The 13,399-nt window shown below is 40.3% G+C and overlaps 1 protein-coding gene across 1 annotated transcript in view; it reads left to right on the top strand.

The window, feature by feature from the left end:
- Nucleotides 1–13,399, top strand: part of PRCP (prolylcarboxypeptidase) — a 30,283-nt gene that overhangs the window by 353 nt on the left and 16,531 nt on the right. The gene's annotated exons all lie outside the window — the stretch shown is intronic.

The raw sequence follows: 13,399 nt of genomic DNA, 5'->3' as shown, positions 1-13,399 counted from the left end.
CAGGTAAGGTCTGCTCTTTTTGTCTCCGTGCACCCTGTCCTAGCCCTGGAGTCCGTGTTCCCGCACATGCTGCGCAGCGCTCCGCGGCTGTACCCTGATCGCATTCGCAAAGAGCAGTTGGGTGATTTTTCTGTTTGTTTGTTTGTTTGATTAACGGAATCGGGGACCTTAAAGATCATCTAATTTCACGTTTTCTCCGGCCGTGGGCTGGGACGCTTTCCCCTGTATGGAATATGGAACAGGTTTCTGCTACTAACTGGAGCTTTGTCATTCTGTCTCCTCCAGCACTTTGTTGTCAAATCCATGGGATGTGGACAGAATGGAGAGCTCTGTAGTGTTGTCTTTAAGTACTGGTGTAATTTCCTTGCATAAGATTTGACACGTCCCCCCCCTTGTTCATAGATTTCCATAAACATAGTCACCTGTCCCTTTAGTGTGTCGAGAAGTCTGCATCGTCAACTGTTCTGTACCTGGGTTTCGAAGGGGAGGCAATGGCTCTTATTGCTCGGACGCATAGTAAGGGAAGAGGATGTTTTTCTAGTATTCTCTTGGTTTGTTTAGAATCAGGTTTGTAGCATGTATCTGAATTTCGTGCCCATGTCTACATAGGGAGGGGTGGGAAGGAGAAGGTGTTTAATTCACAGGCATGGAATCATTTAGGTTGGAGAAGACTTTAAGATCATCGAGTCCARCYATTAACCTAGTACTGCTGAGTGCACCCCTAAACGATGTCCCCAMATGCYATGTCTACTACTCTCTTGARCACTTCCAGGGTTGCTAATTTGACATTCCCTGGGCAGCCTTCCAAGGCTTGATAACTGCATCAGTGAATACTTTTTTGTTACTATACTATCTAAACCTCTCTTGGCGCAACTTGTGGCCAGGCATCTGGGATGATACGTGGATTGAATATCTCCTGTTTAGTTTAAGCTTTGTACAAGGTGAAGTGGTGACAGAGAGGTCAAAATGGGAAGATTACACTGACAGAGAGAATACATGTTAAGAAAACAGATAATCCTTGTAAGATTATCCTGAAGCTACAGAATAATTTTAGCTTCAAGGTCCCTGTCATTTGAGGTGAGAGATAGATTGGGAATGGTTTTAGTGAGAATTCCATCCACTGAGATTTACTTCAGACAGTGTTACTGGTTTGCGAATGCTCTTGTTCAAGGRATCTCCTTCCATAAATCATGGAATTCCTGTGCCTTGGAAACATCTCTGCCTAATGTTCACTCAGGTAATGATTTGAGATTTGTGTCCCTGCMTTAACTTCTTTAACAGCCCAGGAGCTTATTTTGTGTACATACTGCAGATACCTTSTGCAGTGTGTGGCCAGCATTGGCCAGGATATCGCACCTGTGGTAGTGGTGTAATTAACTGTAATTGTTGTGACACACTGGTTGTTACACATTGTTATCGTAGTATCAGTAATCCTAACTCTGTGCCCTGGTCTGAACCACCCTTTGTGGTGTTACACCTCTGTCCTCATCCCCTTCCGGGGCTGTGGTGTCACCTGGCTTTTCTGCTCAGCTCTAGGCACAAACAGGCATCCAGCTGCCCCTAAAGCAGCACAGCTGCTGTGTAGTTGAGATTTGTGGATTTTGGGATGTAGATAGGTGTTGGGGGTAGGGAGGTAAGACTCACAGTAACATCCTGTTGTAAATATTGTTCCTTTCTGTCTCTTCTATGTTATCTTCCTCTCATTCCCCAAGCAAAATCATATTGGCTGGGAATGACTGCCAAAAAGAAAGAGCCCATTCACAGGTCTTGAAATTCTTGCTTTTCTTGTTCAGAGGCTTACTAATATTATTGAACGGAATGCGAGAGGTGTGTATATTCATGTCTTTTTTTGCATTCATCATAGATTTGAATGTTGCTGCTGGCACTTGGAAGACAGAGGGGTAGCACGAGAGCTCTAATCACATGGAGGACATTAAGGCACGCTATCAGTGGCACAGTGTGTAGAACTGATAGCATTCAGCYCTTATGAAACATGCACTCAGTGCTGTTGTCTGGGAATTTGTAATGACATTATTATTCTTTAGGGCAACAGAAAAGCTATGATTAACATGTTAAATAGGTGTGGTGAGACTTAGCCACCTCTCAGGATTGTTAAAGTTTAATTATTTACATTATATTTACTTATAACATGCATTATCCCCTTGTCTTCCGTGCTGTGAAGTCTTTCTTAGCCAAGGTTCTTGTTTTGGTTCTTGTTTCTCTTTGTGGTTTTCACCACAAGTTGAAATAATTTATATAAAAGTGTTCAGTGTAAAAAAACCTTTATAATATGTCAAAATATTACTGTCGTGAAAGAAATGTTTTTATATCAATTAATGTTAAAATTATTCTTAAATAGAATATCTAAAGATTTAATACTTTTATGGAAGAAAACTTTGAAAGTGAAAATAGATTCCTCACATTATTTGTTGCTTGAAAAGTTACTTCTTGATCACTGTGAATAATTTATTATTGCTGCACATTGGAACCTTTGCACATGCCAGTCTATAGATGTGTAACATTGTTTGAGGGTTTAGTGTCAGCTTTTACTGTGAATCAGTGACATTTAAGTCTGTTTTTGTAAAAATGGAGAAATAACAGGATCAGAGTTCAGCTCAATGTTCATTTGCATTAAACTTCCTCCTGTTTACCATTTTAAGTGTCAGACATGTGTGATCGTGGGGCTAAAGTCTAGAATTCTGAGAAATCAGTCAAGTAATGCCTTTGTCAGTGTGCCTAGCATCTTAGCTTGTTTGCTGACCTGTGTATGTATTAAAAATCTTCTATTATTCCTTCTCAGAGATGTGATTTTTTTTTTGTTGTCCTCTCCCTTTAAAAGTAACTGATGTCTTTCAGCCCTCTACTCCTCCTATGTATGAGTGAAATTACCCCAGTAAAAAAGTACCTCATGCAGACCTAGCATTGTAGATGGCCCTTGAAGGAAAAGCTCTGCCATCACCCACATCATTACATCAACAAATTTTGTCTATATAGGGGATGATGGTCTCCTTCATAGCTTTTCTGATGTACCAACGTGACTTTTGTAGGCAAGTCTGTGGTAATTTCCTTGCCTGCTAAGCGGTTGGTTGTGATTTGTGTGTTAAATYGATCCATCCAAAATGGAACTTTACAGAGAGAATGCTGTCTGGAATGTACAGAGCTGTATCTGGATCACCGCTGTCACGATGGCTTCTTTGTAAGCTGCTGTGTCTGTGACCACAGTTGAAACTCCTTGGAATGACTTAGTGAGGCATCCAACATCCATCTGCTTCTCTTGAGCCAAGTAGAAATAATCTTACAGTGTACTGTGGAGGGTCTGGGGTGAGGCAGCTGTTCTGACCTCTGGGAACCCTTGTCTTGTACCTGTGTATCTCTGTCTTTAGCACATGTACCAGCATTACCAAAATCGTAGCCTGAGAACTTGTGGTGCTTTATGTGCGGTACTGCTGAGAGGGTGATGCCTTAAATTTCCTGATATTTGAAGGCTTCTCAGTGATTAGCTGTCATCTTAGAAAGGAGAGTGGATGTGGTGTCTCTTCACTCCATTTGATAATTGGTGGCTGTGTGAGACTTAATGTGCTGGTGCACCCCTCACCTCAATCACAGTTGTGAACTGCAACGAATTTGTCTAACAACCAATGTAACAAGTACAAATTAACTTTTGTACAGCAACTTACTGAGCCTGGTCATTCAATCAGATTYTTTTGAGCTAATGCATGTCAATAGTGTCACTCCTTCCAAAAGAAGGATTCTGATTGCATTTAATAACTTCCTAGGTTTCACACCTATGTCAGTATTTCATAGTAAATTCACATGCAAGTCTTTGTGCTCTGAAATGCATCCACACTTCATATTGTGTGTATATAAAAGGAAGATATGTTGAAGCTTCAAAGTGATGAAGTTTAAAAAGTAATGCAATTTGATTCTTTCTGGCTGCATCAGGTGTTTTGAATGCCCTATTTTGTGATATAGATGGAAATTCTGAAGTATAGAAAATAAAAGCCCTGATGGAAAATGTGAAAATTATAATGCAAGTTTCAAGTTGGCAAAGAGTTGGGAAGGACTGCAAAGAGGAAGTGAAGATATGTATCTATTTTTTTCAGACATGATTCTTTCTGTTTTACAATGAGGATCTCTTAAGAGGAAGCAAGCGAATAAAATAAYTTTTGTGCTTTACTTATAAATCAGAATTACATCAAAAGCCAATTTGACTTCTATCAGGTTACTTCATGAATGTGCAGAGTAAAGAAGTATGTGGTGAAGAACTTGGCTCACCTTTTTATGACAATATTGTTTTAATTTATTGAATTAGTCAAAACTAAGGGTGTGGTTTTGCTCTTAAATGTTGCATCTTTTGTACTCAAAAGAAGGAGGTTTACATTTATGGAGCAAGGTATCTTTTATCCAATTCAGCATTTTTCAGTATTTGAAATTTTTACTGATCTATGTAAATGAGTGTCACTAAAAACACGTATACAACAGTCACACATAAATGTTTTTTAAACCTAATGAAGTATTATTCAATTATGGGTCTAAAACTTGCTTAGGAAGACACTGAGATTGGTTGAGGTTATAATTTTTAATTGTGGTTAGCATCTTATTTAGGATCTTATTGTGACTCAGGTTGGTGTCTCAGAATAGTAACAGATGTCGGGAATGGTTAAGATGGGTTTGTTTTTCATGGCTGGCACCATAATACAATAGCACTTCTAGCTTCTAGTGAAGGAAAAAACAAAGTGCTTTTTACAGAGCCCCTTGGTACCAATTAAAAGTTGTGCCGGGGTTTAGAGWAGAAGTGATGCTGATGTTTGTCTCTGAGGTGAATTACTTGGAGTATATGTTTTGCTCATCAAGTAGTACAGGAGTATTTGGCAGCTCTTACTCTRTGATTTCACAGTGTGATTTAAAAAGGGAACTCTAAGCTATAAACCAGGTCCATAAGCAGAAACAATAGCTCTTATTCAGTGGACAGGAAAAGGGGGAAGTACTTGTTAAGGCTTGTCAGTGAATTTTTATTTTTATGCACTACTTATCTATGGGGTCACAATGCAGACATCAGCTTCTCAAATTAAGCAGGAAACAATTTCCTCACAACTTGCAACCTCTTCCTTCAAGTAAGCAGTTAATACTAGTGACTCAAAAAAATCAGTGATCACTACTCCCTCATTGAAAGTAAGCATTTCATATCTCACTAGCTTTAATTATTAAAAGCTCTGATAGGCCACTGAAAGATTTCTGATAGACTGTCTAAATTAAAGAAAGTCTAAAGAACAACACAATCCGCAGATCTGCCTGTGGCTGAAGTAGCAAGCTGTTCACAAACCAGATGTGCATGAGAACTCCTATTAACTTCATTGAATTTGACTTCAATGAGCTTCTTACCAGTTCAAGCAGTCTCAGAGCTGATTTTTTTTTTTTTTCATGGAGGAGACTGGGTGGGAAGATACGGAGGAAAATAAAGCTCAAAATAAAATTTTATGCTAATGAGTTCTGTATCCGCTACTTCATCTGACTTTGAGAAGATCGATACCAGCCATCAGCATAAGAAGTTGTTGTAGATTGTGCAGATAATTTGTAGCATTTTACCAAGTTGGTGAGAGACCAGAAGTCGGATTATTTCATTTTAAGCCTTCATTTTGATTATTTCATTTTAAGCCTTCAAAAATAGAATACCTTAATTCTGTACATTCTGTAATATTTGGTTTTTATATCTAAAGCAGTGAACCTTATAAGAAATTTACTGGGGTAAACCAGGCTGTACTGGGCCATCTTACTAATACTTGCAAAATGGTTAATTTCTTTGTTTACCTGGCCTGTCAATTCAGATAATTAAACATAGAGAGAAGAAGGGGAATTGCATTTCTTTGAAGTGCAGTCAGTAGATTCTCCTTGCCTGTGGTGTAATGGGATAATTTGTTTTAAATTTTAAATTTCTAGTTGCTGTTTCCTGTGCTTTAGTTCAGCTCTAGCATACATGTAGTACTTTCTGATATTTGGTGCTGTTACAGTGCTGCTGTCAGGTGTGCTATGTGTGGTTTTTTTCTAAACACACACAGTGAGCAAAGAACAAAACCACTGATCCTGCGGGCGGTTGTTTGTAACTTTAAATTGATGTAACAGCTTTCTCCATTATTCACTTCTGCAGCCAAGATACAGTTTATGTACAAGTTCACCCTTGTATCAGGCTGAAAGCCAAAGTGATTATGTGAAGATTAGCTGGAAAAGGTGCTTGTAGAGAGAAATTTGAGATGTGAATCTCTGTCCTGAAGAGGAGATGGTTCACTGAAAAGCCTACCTGCATGGGATAGCCGGGAGCTGTGATAATGCGTGATGTCTTTTCCCTCTGATTACTGATATGGACACTTTGGTGGTCCAGGGAGCCGTGGATGATATTTCCCTGAAYRCTGCTGGTTTCCCYATCCTGTCTACCCACATCTTGCAGYGCTGCATGCATGCAAATGTTGTTYCTTGGTGTTGCAAGCTTGCTAAAGTAGCAGTTGCTGCAYGGTATTTTTGCTATTGCATCAGGTCTGTAGAAGTAACTTCTGTTTTGATGCTTTGTTTTCTGAAATTTTCTCTCCCGCCACCTTGATGCTCATCAGAATTGGTGGCCRTTACATACATGATCCACAGTGACAYGTGTAAAATACTCAGCCTTTTAATACTGGTAAACTGCCATCCCTACACTGAGCTTCTGCCATTTTGTCTGTGCTCTGCCTAGTTAGAAGATTATATGGATAGATGACAGGACAGATTTCCTGTTTGCTATCACTGTTCATCTCTACTTCCTTGGATCCTCTGTCTTTTCTAGGATTAGTAGTAGAAAACAAAATACAAATAATAGTGGTTGAACTAAGGCTGGAGAATGATAAAGCAAATTTATTTGTAGCTCTGAAAACACGGGAAATAGAACAATTTCAACCTGAATTAAACMTTTTAAAAGTATTTAGCAAAGAGGACAGTTCTGGACTTTTTTGGGGTAGGGGTAAATCTGGTTTAAATATTTAATTTGACTAAATAAAAATATTATCTTGGATCTGATGTGATTTATGCCCTGTGTCTTCGTTAAAAAATTGAGAAGCCTTTCAAATGAAAACTGTGTTCATCAGAGAAGATGAAACTTTGTAAATTCTTTTGTTTAAACCACTAGTCCTACACAGAACTTTAGGACACTCCTAAAAAAAATTGAATACTTTCAATGCTGCTTAATCTGTGACATATTGGTGTCTCACATCCTTTGTTTTCCTCTCTTCTGAAGTTAATCCTCTGAATGTTATGGATTTGTAATTCAATCTGGAAGGCACAGGGAAAAAATTAGTGGCCTTTGCCTGTTAGGSGTCTGAGAGACCTTGCACAAGGATAACTTTGTTCTTTCTGGTTTAGTGCATCTGTGTGCTTTTTTCAGCCTTGTGAAATCACACCTTGTGACATACAGCTCTGACCTGATTGTTCTCTGTGTCTTGCCCCATCCCTTGTCCTGTTGAAGAATTTCACCAGGAAAATAATAGCTTGAATGGAAAGTATGAAATGGAAARATGGTGTGAACATTTGGGGTATATTGCCACAGTAATTTGTTACAGAGTTGTGTAGCTGGTGGACTCTGAGCAGCGCAAGCCTCTTCATTGCTCTTAGAAGAGCTGGGTGTCAGGGGAATAGAGACTGTGGTTAAGGAGAGTCAGCAGTAAAGCTGATTAAAGAAATTCTTGCCTTGGTAGCCCATTCTCCCCCTTGTGCTGGAGCTTTGTGGCTCTCAAGTCTGGGACATAAAATGTTGAGGTGCCTGTGGTACCTGTCCTTCCAAATGGAGGAGTTTTAACAGGGAATAGCATCTTCACTGTGTCTGCTGGAGATTTTACACCTAAGTAATTAAAGCCTAAATGTGTTTGTGTGGACTTCACAAACATATTTGGTAAGTAGAATCTGGACACTCAATTGCAGCACAAAACTAATAATGGTTTGTGGAAGTTGAAATCCATTTGTTTGTGTTCTCGTTAGCTGGTTGGGCTTCTGACATAAAAATAACCTTTCATCATGTACTGTTTGTTTCTAACAAGGGCTGACCTGAGTACCCTGGTGCTTTCCTACAGCATATCCTGTAGCTGTTTAAATGTTCTTTGGTCTTTTCCAGTGCCTGTCCAAACTGTGTGACTCAGGGCAGGGGCAGAGTTCCTGTCTGAGGTTTTCCTTGTCCATGTCTTTTAATCACAGAAGAGATAAATCAATGCTAAAAATCAGACTTCCTTAAACAGCATCACAAAAGCAGGTGCTGTGATTTCTGCAGCATAAGAGAAGCTTCAGGAAGGTACATGAAGTGTAGAATCATATACACATTTAGGCTGTAAAAGACCTTTAAAATCATCAAGTCCATCTGTAAGGCAACACTGCCATGTTTATCACTAACCTGTGTGCCTAGTCAAAAGCCAGTGTATTCTTGAGGACACAGTTGCAATCAAATTCTTTCTATTACAAGGATCCTAAGCCTGCATTTGCTTTGGGGGCATATTTGGCTCTGAAGCTCATTACAAGTCAAGAAAAATTTTCTTTAAGTTACTCTAGACCATCTCAAGAGTTGAATAGAAGTTGGAAACAATAAATAGTCAAAAAGCATGTCTGTTGTTATCTGTATGGTTTGGTAAATGTGACAGATTAACAAATAAAATTAAATCTGGTGAATAAAATATCTTAATTATGGAGCTTGTGCAAAATGACAGTGACTGAGTCACACTTGGCTTGGATGAGCATACTCTTTGCTGAGTAGAAAACTGGCTGGATAGCTAAGCCCGGAGAGTGATGGTGAGTGGTGTTAAATCCAGCTGCTGCTCTTCTGCGTGGCTGAAAGGCTCAGCAGAGGGATCTGGACAGGCTGAATCCGTGATCTGAGGCCAACTGTATGATGTTSAACAAGGCAAAGTGCTCAGTCCTGCCCTTGGGTCACAGCAACCCCAAGCAGTGCTACCGGCTTGGGGAAGAATGGCTGGAAAGCTGCCKAGGRTWAAAGGATCTGGGAGTGYKGGTCAACAGCAGCTGAACATGAGCCMGGGTGTGTCCAGCTGGCCATGAAGGCCAATGGCATCCTGGCCTGKRTCAGCAATGGTGTGGCCAGCAGGACCAGGGCAGTGACTGTGCCCCTGTACTCGGCACTGGTGAGGCCACACCTCAAATCCTGTGTTCAKTTYTGGGCCCCTCACTACAGGAAAGACATTGAGGGGYTGGRGCKWGTCCAGAGAAGGGCAACGGAGCTGGGRAAGGGTCTGGAGCACATGCTGAGGAGTGTTTGAGGGAACTGAGGTGCTTATTCTGGAGAAGAGGAATCTGAGGAGAGACCTTAATRTTCTCTGCAGCTTCCTGAAAGGAGATTGTAGTGAGGTGTGTTTCTGAATCTKAAGTAACAAGCAATAGAATGAGAATACATGATTTCAAGTTGCAACAGGGGAYATTTAGATTGGATAGCAGGAAATCTTTACTGAAAGGGTTATCAGACACTGGAACAGGATGCCCAGGGAAGTGGTGGAATTGCCATCTCTGGAAGTGTTCAAAAGGTGTGTGGATGTGGCATTTGGTGACATGCWTTTGGGGTGGCCTTTGCAGTGTTGGATTAAGGGCTGGACTCAAAGGTGTTGTTCCAGCCCAAGCAATTCTGTTATTCTAAGCTATGATCCTATCTCTTTTAAATTTCTTGTGTTTATGTCTAAGGCTTTCCAGTTAGTGGGTTACGCAACTGGGTTACTGGCCTGATGCAAGAAGGCGCAATTTACATCTATCTCCCTTCTCTTTCACAGAGCACCACATGATGCATTTCAACAGAGAAGTGCAAGTCTTCAGTCTCTGCTGTCCCTTGCACAAGTACCAACCTTGAAAACAGGGAAAACACCTCATCCCTTGCATTTAAAATTAACAAGATAAAACAAAGCTAACTCTGATTTTCTTCTATTTTTTTCCTCCCTTTTCTGCACTAAGTGAGCAGAGACAGAGAATCATACAAGATATTGGTGGGATGAAGCCTCAGTCCTGGCAGGCTGTGATACACGTAAATGTGTGATGGAAGGAAACAAAGCAGCAAGAATAGCATCAGGCAGGGAGAYCTGATTTAAAACTGAGTTTTACTTRGCATTCATTKCTTATTCTGTGTCTCCCCTGCTAYGAGGAACTAAATAGTGTGTGAATTTGTATTTTCTCAGTGGTATTCTACTGCTACAGTGGTGTTCGCGACCTTGAATATTTAATTATTTGTAGTGGAACAAAACAAAACCCGCCCCTTCCTCCCCCCCACTCCCCTTTTGAACATGGTGTTATACAAAGATGACAAGGAAGTCCCTGCCCTCATGAACTTAAAATTTGAATAGAGGAAGCAAAGATTATAAGAGGAAACAGAACTAATAGGGCCAGCTGACTGAACTGGAGTCCTACAGCCCATCAGGAATATAAGCAGGAATAGAAACACATTAGTAAAATCCCAAGGAGGCTAAGGTCCACATTTCCATTCACACAGGAGAATATCCTCAGGCTATCCTGTATCTTCCTGTCCTCAGGAAATAATTCAGACAGGATGAGCACTCAAAACAACTCCATGTACATGCGGAAAGTAAAGCATGACTCTTAAAATCCTCTGGCTTCTCACCAGTAAAACAACTGGCTTGATTTCATATGAAATAGCTTTCTTTTCTCAAATGGGGTATCACAGAGGATTGAAATTCAAAGCATCACAGAAAGGCTTTCAGACGCTGACAGTCTTGCCAGAAACCCAAAAGCATAAAACCATGGGGTGCTGATTTACCACTTCAAATGGTTTTGGATGCTTTTGATTAGAAACTTCCCTGTGAGTTATAGTCTTTTTTTTTGGCAAAGGCTTGACTTCGCTGTCCTGTCTCTGTAGTCTCTGATGACCTTAAGGTGCTGCTGAGAAGGAAGTGGGTTTTAGCCCACATGTCCTGTTTTGTCTTTGTACTCTACTTATTGCCCGAGTTCCTGAGTATTTCCAGAAGTAGATTAAGCACACTAACATCTGTACAATAACATCTGTTGTGCCTTTTTTGTCTCTTCCCCAGGGGGGATATGTGACAGAGTGGGTTGTTTTATTTTAAATGGACATTTAAAATAACGAAAAAGCACATTACAAAAAAACACCCTGAGACAAGTAATCTCTGAGAGCTCAACAAAAGCACATGGTACATGTACAYATATAAGGTAGAGAGGAAGGTGCTGTACATTTCAAACAGAAGGCACGAAGGTGGGGTTTGGCCCTCCTCCCAGTGTGAGTTTGTTCAGCAAACCATTCCGGGGAAGGTGCCTCACCCTGAGCCGATGAGCTGCACTTCTCTGTAGAAAGTTTCTCTGAGCTAAAGGGTCAAAGCTGCTGACTTGAGCTTCAGTCTGGCGCTGCCATTAGGCTCGTGGGCTCAATGCCTTGTGCTTCCCACTGATGTTTTTCATCCAGCTCAKGGGGTGCAGTTCCCAGCAGCAGTGCCTTGGGTGGTGGCTCCTGTCTTCCATCAGGGCCGTCTGCCTCTCAAGCCATCTGCTGTATGTGTTTTTATTTTCCCCAAATGCTTTATGAGACTCAAAAGTGTGCAGGAAGATAGGAGGTTTTCTTAATTGAACAGTGTTCACAAAGGTTTTTGTATGTGCAGCTGAAATTTTGTTGCTCACTTTGCCATCCTGCCTGCCTCAGCTGACAAGAGTTTCCCTTAAAAACTTATTCATAATTTATGACTTTCAGTGCTGCTTTTTCTAATTTTATCCTTCCTTTTATTAGTATGAGAATGGCTGTTCTTGTGTCAGTAGATCATACTTTCATSTGTAAAACATTTCTGTTGCTGATGATGACTGTGTTATTATTTTTTACCAAACTTGCTGGACAGTCCTGTTTGCAGAAGCTTAGGACTTTGGGCTGAGTAACTGGTTTGCATTAATTCTAGAATAGTTAATTTTAGAAGGGAACTTCACACATCATCTCATCGAACCACCAATTCCAAGCAGGGCCAATTTCCAAATTTTGTTGGACTGCTCAGGCACCTGTACTTACTGCTGGCATCCTGGCCACGATTGTAATTATGAACATTTTAACTGGAAAAAACACATATATGTTAGTGTACCAATATCATTGTTTTAACCAGCAGTTAAGATATTTTAAATGTGTACTAGACGGATTTTTTTTTTCTTTTTGTTGTTGTGGTCTGTTCTAACCAAGTCTGGTTGTAAAAGTCCTTGCTTTTATCTTACTCCTTTTGCATAAGCATGGGGAAAATACTTTTCTGGTTCACCCTCTTAATGATATCTGACTTAAGGAAAAAAGCTACAGAAATATCTGGTTAATTTGAGTTGTACAGTGTGCTTCACACAGTTGCTGGGGTTTATTGCCTGTTTGCATACCTGTTCTGTAAAGAAAGGTTAAATAAAGTTTTGCATAAGACCCAACAGCTCCCGTGCAGAGCCCTGTGTTCCTGCAGTGCACTTTGGCTACACGACAGCTCCATCTGCTGTTCCTTATCTGTAGCTTTTCCTTAATGTCCAAACTTTTCACCRTTTTATATTGATTCTTGGGCTTCTTCCCTCTGGCTTGACACAACTTTTCACACAGTTGTTACGCTTCTGAGAAAATACTCCTTGGGATACCTCCACACTGTGTTTTGATGTTCTGGATTTAGAATTTCTTTGAATTTCTTGGCGATAAACCTCATTTGTTACACTTCCTTCTCTGACTGCTTTACAAGCATTAGGTTTTGGATTTTTTTTTTTGCTTGTGTTGTATGTCTTGCCCTTGCAAAGACAAGCTACTCCAAGGTATGAAGCCCCATCATCCAGCAACAAAGGAATTTCAGCTCTTCAGTTCAGTAATAGATATTTGTGGGTGGTTTTTGGTTTTTTTTTTTGGGTTTTTTTTTGGTTTTTTTTGGACTTGTGTCCATGCTGCCTGGGATCTTGCACATATCTGTGGTTGGATRTGCTATGAATATGATGAACAGAGGTAATTTAGCTGTTGTAGGACTATCAAATTTTTACAGATTGAGGGAAAAATAGGAAAGAATAACATGGCTGATGGCGGGGGGGGAGTGTGCAGCATGAATAAAGATAGAGAATCATGATACTTTGATCAACGTGATTACTAAAACCACCAAAGAGAACTTAAAATCCTGTATTTTTCTCCCTCTTGATATCAAGAGTCTGACTCACTAGAACATTGGGATTTTTGGAGTCTGCTTTGGGTAAGATTTGCAGATCACATCAGAGTAAACCATTGTGAATCACATCGCTAAAGAAAACTACTAGCCAAAATATGGGAAATATATGTATATTGGAGTATCACTATCCTAGTTTTCTAGCTCTTGTGGAATAGGAACAGTAAGATGGGMTTTAGAATCTGTTCTGCACAATACCCCATTGGATAAACTCAGCCTAGCCT

Source organism: Malurus melanocephalus, unplaced genomic scaffold, assembly GCF_030028575.1.
Source record: "Malurus melanocephalus ecotype Western Australia unplaced genomic scaffold, MMel_1.1 scaffold_34, whole genome shotgun sequence".
Taxonomy (NCBI): domain Eukaryota; kingdom Metazoa; phylum Chordata; class Aves; order Passeriformes; family Maluridae; genus Malurus; species Malurus melanocephalus.
Note: the sequence above shows the minus strand (reverse complement) of the source record. Positions and strands in the feature narration are given on the sequence as shown.